General features: G+C 50.0%; 1 protein-coding gene and 1 long non-coding RNA gene across 7 annotated transcripts in view; one reads left to right on the top strand and one right to left on the bottom strand.

Moving 5' to 3' along the window:
• Window positions 1-14,342, top strand: part of LOC146808458 (transient receptor potential cation channel subfamily M member 2-like) — a 729,321-nt gene that overhangs the window by 58,213 nt on the left and 656,766 nt on the right. Inside the window, exon 1 of one of the 6 annotated variants that reach the window (XM_085623570.1) lies at window positions 6,419-6,498. The exons of the other annotated variants lie outside the window; for them this stretch is intronic. The gene's annotated coding sequence lies outside the window, so the exon portion shown is untranslated. Of the gene's footprint in view, window positions 1-6,418; window positions 6,499-14,342 lie in introns of those variants that run through there. 6 annotated transcript variants of the gene reach the window in all.
• On the bottom strand, window positions 8,620-9,112 carry LOC146808459 (uncharacterized). The gene is made up of 3 exons (XR_014967568.1): window positions 9,012-9,112; window positions 8,828-8,910; window positions 8,620-8,707 (listed from the first exon to the last, which is right to left on the bottom strand). It is a non-coding gene; the product is annotated as an uncharacterized LOC146808459 (long non-coding RNA).

Below are 14,342 nucleotides of genomic sequence, written 5' to 3' on the forward strand. Positions count from 1 at the left end.
CCTCCTGTCCTGAATTTGTGTCCTGAATTTTGACCCTTTGTCCTGAATTTTTACACTCACCGTCCTGAATTTGCACCAATGCCAGTTGGTCACCCTATACTGTGGGCGGTGACCACAGGCTCTGTGCACAGGATGTCGTAGGGGGTACTGATGACACCGCATCATCTGATGTGTGCAGTGGCGCCAGAGCTGTGCACGGGGTGTTAGGTGGGGCCAGCCCGCGCGTTGCTGCTCCTGGACTGACATCCCTGCACAGCGCGAGTCCTCGTCTCTTACGTGTGATTCGTTGGCTCGCGGCAGAACCAGGCCCCGCCCATTCTTCAGAGGGCGGCTCGCGGCAGACCCAGGGCGCGTCCATTCTTCGGAGGGCGGCTCGCGGCAGACCCAGGCCCCGTCCATTCTTCGGAGGGTTGGCTCGCGGCAGACCCAGGGCGCGTCCATTCTTCGGAGGGTTGGCTCGCGGCAGACCCAGGCCCCGCCCATTCTTCGGAGGGCGGCTCGCGGCAGACCCAGGCCCCGTCCATTCTTCGGAGGGTTGGCTCGCGGCAGACCCAGGCCCCGCCCATTCTTCGGAGGGCGGCTCGCGGCAGACCCAGGCCCCGCCCATTCTTCGGAGGGCACTGTGTCTATTTGTCGAGGTTGTTCTGAGCAGCAGCTGGTACCACGGTTCTCGATGCTCCTACAATGAAAGCTGCAACCAGGGTCGGACTGGGACGAAAAATAGGCAAAGGCATCAAAATAAAAGTGACCCCATTAGCCACTGCATGGGTATTTTGCAAGGTATGCTTGTGTTTGCTGCAGACAATGCTTATGGTAATATCAGGGAAATCAACAAGTAAAAACTGTACAACCTGGCCATAAAACTAACCACAAACTGCTATAAAAACTGCCCACACACTGATCTGTCAGACCAACCCATTGGGCACTGTCTCATTGACCTATAGGCCAGTCCGACTCTGTTATGGCGGCGGAGCGTTGCCCTGCCTGCTGCAAGTGCAGCACGCACACACAATAATAATAAAATGGTAATAAGTGCCCTTTTATTATAATGTCTCCCAGGCTCGCGCTGTTACAGCACGAGGGCAGGGGCGGGGCTGATTAGTGCAATTGCACTATTACTTCAGCCCCCTGCCTGTGCCCATGTCAGATTGGCCAGCTGTTGGCCGACTGCCTACTGCTGGCCAATATGACATGCGCACTTCAGAGCCTGCAATCCCAGGCCTGAGAAACAGCCGAGTGATTGCAGCCGCAGGCACCAAGCCTCAATATGAGCACTGGGTTACCCTGCTCCAACCAATGCTCCAGGATTGGTTGCTTTCATTTTTGCACCAAGGAGGAAGTTCTTCCCTTTCCGCCGGACCACCCCTAGTAATCGCCGAGGAGAGCATAGGAGCAACGTACCCTGCGTACCAGCGCATGAAATATGGTATGTTCATTGGGCATGGCGCACCACCATATTTTAATGTTGCCGCCCACTACTGGAACCAAAACACCACAGCAAGACTACTACTTTAACTACACCATAGCAACCACACAACGCTGGTGCTCCAAGCTGCACACTGCCTGTCAGTAGCCAGACACTTGGATCACAAGCAGCACACTGGTCCTCCGAGCACCACACTGACTGCCGGGAGCCAGACACTGGTGTTCCAAGCACCACACTGGCTGCCGATAGTGAGACACTGGCGGTCCGTGCGCTACACTGGCTGCTGATAGCCAGACACTGGTCCTCCGACCACTACACTGACTGCCGGGAGCCAGACACTGGTGTTCCAAGCACCACACTTGCTGCCGATAGTGAGACACTGGCGGTCCGTGCGCTACACTGGCTGCTGATAGCCAGACACTGGTCCTCCGACCACTACACTGACTGCCGGGAGCCAGACACTGGTGTTCCAAGCACCACACTTGCTGCCGATAGTGAGACACTGGCGGTCCGTGCGCTACACTGGCTGCTGATAGCCAGACACTGGTCCTCCGAGCACCACACTGACTGCCGGGAGCCAGACACTGGTGTTCCAAGCACCACACTTGCTGCCGATAGTGAGACACTAGCGGTCCGTGCGCTACACTGGCTGCTGATAGCCAGACACTGGTCCTCCGAGCACCACACTGACTGCCGGGAGCCAGACACTGGTGTTCCAAGCACCACACTGGCTGCCGATAGTGAGACACTGGCGGTCCGTGCGCTACACTGGCTGCTGATAGCCAGACACTGGTCCTCCGAGCATCACACTGACTGCCGGGAGCCAGACACTGGTGTTCCAAGCACCACACTTGCTGCCGATAGTGAGACACTGGCGGTCCGTGCGCTACACTGGCTGCTGATAGCCAGACACTGGTCCTCCGAGCACCACACTGACTGCCGGGAGCCAGACACTGGTGTTCCAAGCACCACACTTGCTGCCAATAGTGAGACACTGGCGGTCCGTGCGCTACACTGGCTGCTGATAGCCAGACACTGGTCCTCCGAGCATCACACTGACTGCCGGGAGCCAGACACTGGTGTTCCAAGCACCACACTTGCTGCCGATAGTGAGACACTGGCGGTCCGTGCGCTACACTGGCTGCTGATAGCCAGACACTGGTCCTCCGACCACTACACTGAATGCTGGGAGCCAGACACTGGTGTTCCAAGCACCACACTTGCTGCCGATAGTGAGACACTGGCGGTCCGTGCGCTACACTGGCTGCTGATAGCCAGACACTGGTCCTCCGAGCACCACACTGACTGCCGGGAGCCAGACACTGGTGTTCCAAGCACCACACTTGCTGCCAATAGTGAGACACTGGCGGTCCGTGCGCTACACTGGCTGCTGATAGCCAGACACTGGTGCTCCGAGCATCACATTGGCTGCCGATGGCGAGACCTTTGGGGGCAGATGTACAAGCCCCGTGCGCTGTCAGTATGTCACTTTTTGTGACGCACTGGCAGCGCAATGCACTGCCCCATATTTACATGGACAGGAAAACCCACACTGCATGGCTTTTCCTGTCCTTGTAAATATGGCCCCTTTACACGCAGCACTTTGCATGAAAGAGGCGTTCCATGGGTGTTGCTGTGGGTGTTCTCACGCAGCACCCATTGAACGAGGCACAACTCCAGATTTACGAGGAATCGTAAATCTGGAAATGCGTCTGAATGCTATGCCTCCCCAGGGAAGGTGTAGGGAGGTTCAACGAGGAGAAATATATTCATTTCTCCTCATTTTTGTTTCCTGTTTCTATGCTTGCTGCATTCTGCAGCACACATTGAAAGAGGAAATCACCTCTAATGATTGTTTTTGTTATTTAAGGGAGCCCTTCCTGAACAAAAACAATCTACCCATGACACACGCATCCTTGCACCATGGTGCAAGGGTGCCTGCATCGGCGCTAGGCGGTAGTTTGTTGTAAATATGTTGCATTGCTGTGCTTTCTAAACTAACGCAGCACAGTGCAGCAAAATGACTTGCTGCAGCGTGCTGCGTTAGTTTAGTGTAAATCTGCCCCTTGGGCTCTAAGCACCATACTGGCTGCTGATAGCCAGACACTGATGCTCCGAGCATTACATTGGCTGCCGATAGCCAGACACTTGGGCTCCAAGCAGAACACTGGCAGGCAATAGCAGACACTGCTGCTCTGAGCACCACTCTGGTTGCCGATAGCCAGACACTTGGACTCCAAGCACCACACTGGCTGCTGGTAGCCAGACACTTGGACTCCAAGCACCACACTGGCTGCTGGTAGCCAGACACTGGTGCTCCAAGCACCACACTGGCTGCCGGTAGCCAGACACTGGTGCTCCAAGCACCACACTGGCTGCCGATAGTGAGACACTGGCGATCCGAGTACCACACTGGCTGCTGGTAGCCAGACACTTGGACTCCAAGCACCACACTGGCTGCTGGTAGCCAGACACTGGTGCTCCAAGCACCACACTGGCTGCCGGTAGCCAGACACTGGTGCTCCAAGCACCACACTGGCTGCCGATAGTGAGACACTGGCGATCCGAGTACCATACTGGCTGCTGATAGCCAGACACTGATGCTCCGAGCATTACATTGGCTGCCGATAGCCAGACACTTGGGCTCCAAGCAGAACACTGGCAGGTAATAGCAGACACTGCTGCTCTGAGCACCACTCTGGTTGCCGATAGCCAGACACTTGGACTCCAAGCACCACACTGGCTACCGGTAGCCAGACACTGGGACTCCAAGCACCACACTGGCTGCCGGTAGCCAGACACTGGTGCTCCAAGCACCACACTGGCTGCCGATAGCCAGACACTGATGCTTCGAGCATCACATTGGCTGCCAATAGCAAGACACTGGTGCTCCAAGCACCACACTGGCTGCCGGTAGCCAGACACAGGTGCTCCAAGCACCACACTGGCTGCCGATAGTGAGACACTGGTGCTCCAAGCACCACACTGGCTGCCGGTAGCCAGACACAGGTGCTCCAAGCACCACACTGGCTGCCGATAGTGAGACACTAGCGATCCGAGCCCCACAGTGGCTGCCGATAGCCAGACACTCAACGTTTAAGGCACAAGACCATCTAAGGTAAGGTAGAGCACATTCCTGAATCTTGGAATTAGCTGGAGGGGCAATGCAAGAAGTTATCTTGTACATCTCTTTTCTTCTACCTGAAGAGATCTTGCATCAGCAAAATCCATCCACCCATGCAATAAATTGCCCTGACACACACTGCGCTCAACAGATGTTTAACATCTCTGGAATGGTTTTGATGCCAAGATAATGCCAACGAGAAGGTGGCTCCTTGAGCCTGCAAACTGCACACACTTTTTTGAATCAGTTGTGCAGCCCAATTTATTTTGGAGTCAAAGGTCTCCTCCAACTAGGGGAAAAAAATCATATATTTTGACAATATGTTGCTGTGTGTGTGCATGACTTTAGTTGTTCATTCCAATGAGGTCCTAATGGTAGAATATGAATGGATTACACTTTGGAAGGTGTTAACAGTTCTGAAGAGTAGCACTACATAGTTCACAAACAGATGGAGTGAAACTGCCATGGTTCCTACTCTAGGTGCATCTCTGGTCTTGATTAGAGGTGGTTGGAATGTTCCGTTACGCCCGCGGATCTGGTAGAATTTTGGGCACTCCATGTTACACTTTAACACGGAGTTCTGGACAAAATCTGCCAATCACCACATGGTGGAATTTCTCTCCTGCTAGGCTCTAGAATATGCAAGCGAAATTTGGCGACCCCTGCACAATCTTCTAAACTGGGCGGCCGCCGGCGTTTGTGAGTGGTCGTGGTCACATGGGCTGCCGTTCGAGTAGATCCGCTTCCCCTCGAGTAGATTTTCTACTTGAGCAGCTGCAGAATCAAAGTGAGTGGCCGCGCACTCTTGCCCAATGCCTGCTGCTGTTCGCACTGATTTTCAGTGCTGCTTGTGCTACCCACGCTAAATTGTAGCGTGAGCTGCGCAAGCTGCATTTTTTCCACCTATTGGCAGAATTCCATGGAATCTCTTCCAGTTCTTTTGTAACCTCTGCAGAATTCCGCGGAGTTAAACTCCGTGAGTTCCGCCCATCCCTAGCTTTGAAGATATTGCTGGAACCCACACATATGTAAATGAAACAAGAGAGCTGTCAATTGGAAACCCAGTCTCCCTTTGTAGCTGGGGATTCTCCTTGGCTCTGTAGCTCATCATGGTTGTAAGATTAATATGCATGGATTTCAGCAGGCTCAAAATGCCATCTTCTGTGCAGATTTCTTCAAGGACACACCAGTTTGCCCCTGCTTGGGCAACACAATTCCCTGGATAGGTCCATGAAGGAAACGAGGATGGTTTCTGTACTCCACTATCAGCATAAACATTGAAGCTTTGTCCCCTGGAACGCCTACCGCGGGGGTATCTGCGCGCCACCACTGCTGCCTGCGGCCTCACCAGCCCCGTCCCCTTAGTTGACTCCTTTCCCTAGCCCCGAGCACGGAGTTCCCCCAGTCCTCGATCTGTTCCCCTTCCCCTCTTTAGTCTCCTGTGGATGGCTGGGGTCCCCCATTCGGGGAGCACGTGCTGTTACGTTCGATTGCGGGTTGCCTTGCGGGTGTGGTTTTCGTGTTGTTTGTATAAAATGAAACCGTATTGTGGGGTCAGAGTGATGTGGCCCACGACGTTGATACCTCCTGATTTTGCTTTTCTGCAACGCCAAGAGTTTTTGAATGTATGTCATATGCTCCTGTCATTCTAGCGGCCGGCCGGAAGGTTGTAGGCCCATACTTGTATATTCTTGAGATTGCAATAAACGGTTTCAAAAAAAAAAAAAAACATTGAAGCTTTGTGTACTTTGTGTCACTTTCTCTCAGTTCCGGTTGCAGCATTTACAATCCTTTACACAATGCTAAAATTGTGATATTGACCAAAATCTCAATTTTGCAGATGATGAATATTTTGATCGCCTTCACCAGCCAATCACACTCCTCAAAGAATCCAACTGTGACTGACAATAAATCGAGATTTTGGAACGTGTGATTGTAAATGGCCATGGTATGCAAAGTGTTAACCCTTTCAACTCCACCCAGCACCTGTTGAAAAACTAAACAGATTTACACCAAACCACAAAAGCTCCCTTTCTTTGTGACTCTTTGCAGTCAGGCCACGTCTGGGGCAGATCTGTCCGGCTGGGTTTGGCTGTAGCGCTGAGCGACATTTCCTTTGGGGTCTAAAATGAGAAAACATATTATTCTACCCGTGTAACTCTTTTTCCTCTACAAAAAACTGCACAAAACTCTTGACATTACCTCCACATGCTGAGGGAGTTTGACATGTTGAGAAGATCATTCATGAAGACCAAAGTAATGGTCAATTCAATAAATGCCTTTTTATTGGGAAGCGTGGCTGCACCATATGTACACTGCGGCGGCCACCCCTGTATAATATAGAGTATTTCATAGCACACACTTGCAGGCTTAGAGTGCCTTATAAATTATGCAAAAGAAAGGTGGACTTTGTGGCTGGTCCCAGACTGGCTCTAGCTGGAGAGCAGCTCTACATGGGGCTCATCTACAGCACCAGCACCACCTACTCACCCCAAAGGCCTATCTTTCCAGCAGAATTTATAAGCAGAAAAGTGCCAACCACACTGAGCTAGAAAAGTGACACAACTTTTGGCAGTCTTAGTAAAGTTTTAAAGTTTAGGATTAGTGAATTCCATCCCCACTGAGTTTAAAAACATGTCAAAGATAGTTTATCATCCCAGGTGCAGAGTTATATCTTTGGATTTGTAAAATACCAAATAAAAAACCATCCAAGACAACCTGGAATATGTAAAAAGAGCTGTGTGTGGAATGCATTTGGTGTGTCAGTTGTGCTTTACATGGCAGATGTGTGAGCTATAGTTTACGGAACAAACCATAGCTGGGGATTTTTAGAGGGTTTCTTTCGGGGGGGTTTTTGTAACCATAACAGCACTTTGTGCTGGAGAGGCTTGAGACCCCCACGGGTGATTTGCTGCTCTTTATCAATCGTGACTGATTGATTGATTGATAGAGGCTGAGAGGCGTGAAGGATTATGTGTAGACACACGGGCAAGGCTTGGTAGGGGCATCAAGGGCACAGGTAACAGCCTTTGGTCAAGGCAGCAAATGTGGCCCAACTGTGGCATGCCTAACAAGTTCCAATAAATGAAATTGTGTGAAAAGTGGCTTGTCCGTGGTTGAACGCATTGACGATGCTTCTGAAGGCGGGCAACCTAACAAATAATGCTCCCTCTAGACCTATATTCTAATTTCCTGTATTTAATCAAAATTGTGATAGAAAGTCTTAGTCAGCATGGGCTAGCACACAAAAAACACCAATTTATTTCTTTTACTTCTGTTTATTATATTTTTGTATTATCCTTTTTTTATATAAATATAATAGAGTTTTTTTCACATATTAATCAATCTTCATTTATGACATTATCATTATATTTTACACATTATTTATGTCAATTCCTTGATACACAATATATTATTCCAGAACAAAACAAAACAAAAGCAGAACCCAGGGAGAGGAACACTGCACATTCATACTCTTCATTCATACAACCACATACCATACACCCCTCATAAACAAATCTTAATAGTTGTCCCAATTAGCGCTTTATAGTTGTAAAGTAGTCTTTATGACCCCCAACAGGGAGCTACTACAAAAAATTGTAGGATTTTCAAAGAGACTTGGTCAACGCGTTTCGGTTGCAAGAGAAAACGTAGAAACCACCTTCATCAGGACCCGCTACTTCTCATATCGCAGGTTCTCACAACCTGGGATTTCCTAGAAAAATATATATATAAAGGTAAAATTAATCACTAGCCACAAAAAAATATTTTTAGACATATTATTAAATTTAAAAACACCGATTGAAGCAATTAATACATATAAACAGCAAAGTGAACCAATATAATATGAAGAGAACAGTTTTAGCCTAAAAAGACCAACATACATAATGATACACAGAGTGTTGCTATCTCTAGTAGAAACAGATATATTTGAAAAGAAATTATTTGATCAAAGTGGAAGAAGAAATTGTCCCTATGGTGCTCTACTCTAATTACAAAAATATAAACCCAGTATGAAAATTAGGTGTTATATTCTAATCCTGCTATAAATGCGGGCGGAAAATACTTACTATTTAAAGGAATAATATTGACCTACAATATTTGCTGTTGTTGCTGTAAGAAGTAATCACAGTTTTTTTCTTTTATCTGAAGATACCCTGGTGAGAGTTAAAGCACAACAACCAAATCAGGGTAATTACATTTATATATATCCATATAATTTCCCTATTTTAATCTTTCTAGGTCTTACTTTTAATGGCAACACAATATTTACATACCTGTGAGAATCACCTCAGAGTCCTTCTAGGTACAAGACAAAGCCACGATCCATTCGGTATTTATTCAGTAATATTCCATATATCTGTGTAAAGAAGTTGTTATATACTACATTACCACCTATCTTCCAATTATAAGGGGCTTCCTTACTATGTTCTATCGCCAAAACCAAATAATCATAAATACCTTTAAATAATTAATTTTGTAAAGGTCATCAGGGTATTCCTATTTCCTCCGTACCCAAATCTGGGGACCCCGAAACAGATAGACGATTTTAAGATTCTTCGTGGTGTCCCTATAACAACAAAGGTACAAGAAGATATAGACATATCTCTTGCCATAATCAGAGAAGAATGAGGGAAAGGATAAAAGGAACACTGTATGTCACATATTCTTAATTACCACAATGTAATATCTGGGTTCCATAACAGGGAACCACAAAGAAGTCCTCGGACACAAATAATCACAATTATGCGCTGCTAAATCAGAGACTTCTTATCACAATCCTAACCTAAGACAGTAAAAAAGGATGCAAGGATTTTTTTTTATGAGAACACCCTATGAGGTCGGTACCAAAATTTCTCTAATACTTGACACAGATGTCCGCCCACATTTGTTTCTGGAAAGGTTACGAAACCCAATCTCTTGATAACGCATAATACCAAACCCAATATTGGACCACAAAACACGAAGGTTAAGCCGAACAAATCATGGGGGAGAAGTCTCAAATTTACCCAAATTCAATCACACGATCCAACCTATTACCTCCTTACTCACCATTTCTTGAAACAATGTGGTCCTTTAATGGCACGTAAGCGTCCTCGGTTCGTCCTCCCATCAGCAAGTGAGACCTGACCCAAATGACTTTCTCTACTTATACTCTTCAGGTCTACATCACTAAGCGACCAAAATTGCCTAAGCAGCTTCACCTGCGAATTACGTAGTCACTAACAAAGGACTAACAAGTAACGCTACTCAAAGCGCCATCTTGGAAAGGTATGTTTCATACAATAGTGCTATGTTTCCAAATTACCACAGTAACCTAATCTGTCCAACATAGCCTGTAGAAATAGTGGGCCAACTATATTTCACAAGTCGGAGCTCGCACATAAGACCCGCATAATGACCACACCCTCATATATCGGTTGTTAGACCTGTCAGCCCTTTGGGTGGTCCCTCCTCATCATTATTTATTTTGTCCCACTTTTGCCTCAAACCCTGTTTGAATTTTTCCTTTTTGGGAACCACCAGACTTTTTAGTGTTGCTGCAGATTCAGGGAGCCATTTTATCTACCCCTGAAACTTCTGTCTGAGGGCCTGGAGCACAGAATGGTGGCCACCTGTGACATCACCAGCATCCACTGGAACCTACCAGCACCTTCCAGAACATTCCAGAACTCTGTGACAGTTGGAGGCGGTTTAGAATGTTGGGAGGTTAAGACAGAGTGTTGGCAGTTGGAGCTGGCAGTTGGCACCTGACTGGTGAAGAGAGAGCAGCACAACAGTGAAGGAGGAAGGAGTGAAGCAGCAGGGGTGGAAACTTGTGCCTGGAGTGGGGTCCATAAACCCACCCTTGATACTAGTCCCTACTGACGGATCCCAGCCTGTAGCCCTGTGTGGGAAGAAGCCAGAAAAACTCATCCTAAGGACCTGGACAGCAGGAACAGGCCTTAGAAGCAGAAAGCAGCAAGATCCTGACCTGGAAACTGGTTTCCCTGGAGTCCGGCGTCGAGTAGCCTAAGACCTGGAGCCCGAGGTGGAGAAGCGGCGCTGACTGAAGAAGCAGACGTCGTACCCGGAGCCGCCTGAGGTCGTGAGAGGGCGCCGACGGAGGTCGTGAGGAATACCAAAGGTCGAGGAGGAAGTTAACCGAGGTCGAGTGAGCGGCGTCATCGGAGGAGTGAAGTCCGCCCTCCGGAGTCGTCGGAGACCGAGGTGAAGTGTACCGGAGGTCGGGAGTGAGGATCGCACTCCGGAGTCGCCCGGAACCTGAGAGGAGGAGCACCGGAGGTCGGGGGTGAGGATCGCACCCCGGAGTCGCCGGAAGTCGACATCGAGGCCAGGCCGGCCGACGTCATCGAAGCCGAGAGCGCCATCGGACCGGAGCCGCCCGAAGTCGACATCGAGTAGAGACTGCCCGACGCCGTCGAATCGGAGGTCGAGATCGAACCGAGGCCGCCGACATCGGACCGGAACCGCCTACCGGCGTCGTCTAGAACTGACATTGTGCCGAGGCCGCCGAGACCGAACCGGAACCGCCTCACGGCATCGACACGACTCCAGCGGCGTCGGAACATCAGAAAAAGGGCAGTAAGTGGAGTAGAGGGCGCCTAAGGCCCTGTGGAGACCTGAGAGACTGCTCTAAGGGGCTAGGGAGGTGCTGGAACCAACCTGACTGTGCCAGGGGTGAATTGGGACTAACCTAGAGAGGTTGTGTGGAGAGAGAAAGCCAGGGCACTGGTATTCCCCCCTTGATCTACCTCAGTTTAGGCCTCAGCCTTGTCCCAGCCAGGGAGTAGAACCCCTCAAGCCTTCCACAACCCTACAAGCTGTGCCTGGGCCAAATCAGCCCTTAGGAATTGAAAAGTGATCTGATTACATGAGTGTTGCTGTATACTCTTAATTATTTATTGGGGGGCCCTGTATTTATTGTGGTTAACCTATTTATTGCTTCACTATATTTATTGGTCCACAGGACTTGTTGGTGTACAATATTTATTGGTGACAGTATTTATTGCCTCAGAATATTTAATTGCCTGTATTACCTGCACTGTTATTTATGTCCTTTATATTTATGATCACCCCTATTTATTGAATCTCCAGACAGTATTTATTTGACCTGCACTATTTAAAATTTGTATATTGTGATTGACTTATTTATTTTCCCAATCAGCAACTAAGAGAAAAAGATAAAGAAAGATATTTTCATAATTTTTACGGTGTAGAGTCGTTTTTGGAACGGATGCACGCATGGTTATTGTATGGGTATATTGTATGCTTAGCACGGTGCCTGTTTCCTGACCACTCGAGCCAAGCTACCACAGTGTGTTCGGGGAGTCCACCGCCACCCTGCGGAGTGGGAGTGGGCTGTTTCCAACATAAATTGGTGTTCAGTGGTGGGATAGAGCTGTGCCTACGTATACTCAACAATAACTGTGGGTAGTCCATAGGCCTACACCGGGAGTTTTCTCAAAGCGGCCTTCCTAATTGTGGGTTTTTGTTTTTTTCAAATTTACTCTGGTGGTGGGAGGAGGTATTATTAAAGGTACCCCCCTGCATTGTTACTGCACAAAACCTGTCCTCTAACCTGAGTGGGCAAGATGGAGTTTGTACTAGAAAATCTAGAAACGTACACTGTGGCCCAACTCAGGGAGTTTTGCCAGCGGGAGGGGGTGTACTGTCCCCCAGGAGCAAAGAAGGGTGCACTCCAAACCAGCTTAAGGGCTTGGGGGGAGGCACGCAGGGAAAGCAAGGCTGAGGAGGAAGACAGGGATGGAGAGCCTGACCCCGAGGGGGCTGAGATGTACCAACCTGAGGTGGGGAACCTGTCAGCAGGGCCCAGAACCATTTCTAGGAAGGGCAGCAGTGCCTCTAGCGGTGGCTTGTCTGAAGTGGAGCTAACGGACCGGAGGGAGAAAAGACAGCTCACATGGGACTTAGCAAGGCTGGAAAAGGAGAAGGAGGAGCAGAGGATGGCCCATGAATTGCGACTGAAAGAAATAGATCTTCAGATCTTGAGAATCGGGGCACAACCTGTTCCTAATGGTGGCAGCCAGACCCAAGAGATCACCAGGGAATCTAAACCATACCTGCCAAAGGACATAGTAGCTAGCTATGGAGTGGGCGACGATATCGCCAAGTGGCTAGCGGCCTATGAGGTCTCATTGAGGGCCCATGGGGTTCCAGAGAAGTACTGGGGAGGGGGATTGTACAAGTACATGCCTCCAGCTGGTAGGGATGCTTTATTGGCCCTCGAAGAGGATGAGCAGACCCACTACCCCACCATGAAACTGGCGCTCATCAGAAAGTTTGGACTAACACCTGAAAAGTACAGACAGAAGTTCAGGGGTAGTCACAAACTGGGCACGCAGAATTGGGTGGACTTCCTGGACTATGCAAAGAAGGCAATGGAAGGTTGGATTCAGGGCAGTGAAGTGAGGAACTACGAGGGGTTGTTTGACCTGGTACTGAAGGAACACCTGCTCGAGAAATGTTTCCCTGAACTGCGGCAACACCTGGTGGATAGCAAGCTGACCAGTCCCCGGAAGCTTGCTGAGGAGGCGGACATTTGGGCTAGTACCCGGGTGTCCACAAGGGGGACTGGAGGGGATACTCAAAAGGCCGGACAGGGCGCCCCCCAGAAGAAAGAGGGAGGGGAAAAGAAAAAGGAGTTCTCCAAAGGCCCCCAAAATAACTTCCAAGGGAAGGGAATAGGATTCACCCCTAAGGCTAACGCGCCCAGAAACCCTAATCCTGGCCAGAGTCAGCAGCCAAGGGTTGTCCATTGCTATGAGTGCGGTGGCGTTGGACACTATAAAGGAGATCCGAAGTGCTTGAAACGACCACCCCCTCCCACTGGAGGAAAGACCCCCGGAGTCGCTAGTGTAGTGCTCGGGGAGGAGATGCCCTTAACTAAGGGAAGGGAGTGGGCGGGTGTCACTTTAGTGTCCCTGGGAGAACGGGAGATGGTTCCCAAGATCCAGGTGCCCGCAAATACCGCAAAGTATGGGCAATGGGTCACCATCAACGGCCAAAGAGGGGAGGCTCTGAGAGACACAGGAGCCAGTATGACTATGGTGCGTAGCCAACTGGTGTCTCCAGAGCAGGTAATTCCCGATGTACTCCACCCAGCCGCGATGGCTGACGGCAGAACAGGCCACTATCCAGTGGCCGAGGTTCCCTTTGAATGGGGGGGGGTTGCAGGTTCACTTCGAGTTGCCGTAAGCCCTGCCGTGCCAGTCGATTGTCTGCTGGGGAATGACATGGAGCACAACGCTTGGAAGGAGGTGGAATACCGGACTCACACCGAGATGCTGGGTACACCTGACTGGGCCGGTGTTAGCACAAGGTCCACGACTACCCGAAGAGGGAGTTCATTTCGGCTGGAGCCTGGAACAAAGGCCCAGCCAGCTGCCAGTCAAGGGAAGAACCGAGGACAGGAGGAGCCTGCCTCGGCGTCTCCACCCCGTAGGACGGATAGGCCACCGGAGGTGGTGGACCAGGAGTCTGCGGAGGGGGACGTTACCAACCTGGAGGACCTACCCATCCCGGCCGAGTGGCACGTGGAGGGAGGCCCGTCCAGGGAGGAATTCTGCCAGGGCCAGAGGGAGTGCCCTACCCTTGAGGGGCTGAGGCGACAGGCCGAAGCCCAGGCAGCAGGGAACGTTGAAGGGAACTACAGTGTTTACTGGGAGGATGGCCTCCTCTACAGTGAACCCAAGGCACCCCTACATGGATCGTCACGAGCCTTGGTAGTTCCTCAACGTTATCGAGCCTTCCTTCTGGAGTTGGCTCACG

This window comes from Triturus cristatus, chromosome 8 (genome assembly GCF_964204655.1).
Source record: "Triturus cristatus chromosome 8, aTriCri1.1, whole genome shotgun sequence".
Lineage (NCBI taxonomy): Eukaryota > Metazoa > Chordata > Amphibia > Caudata > Salamandridae > Triturus > Triturus cristatus.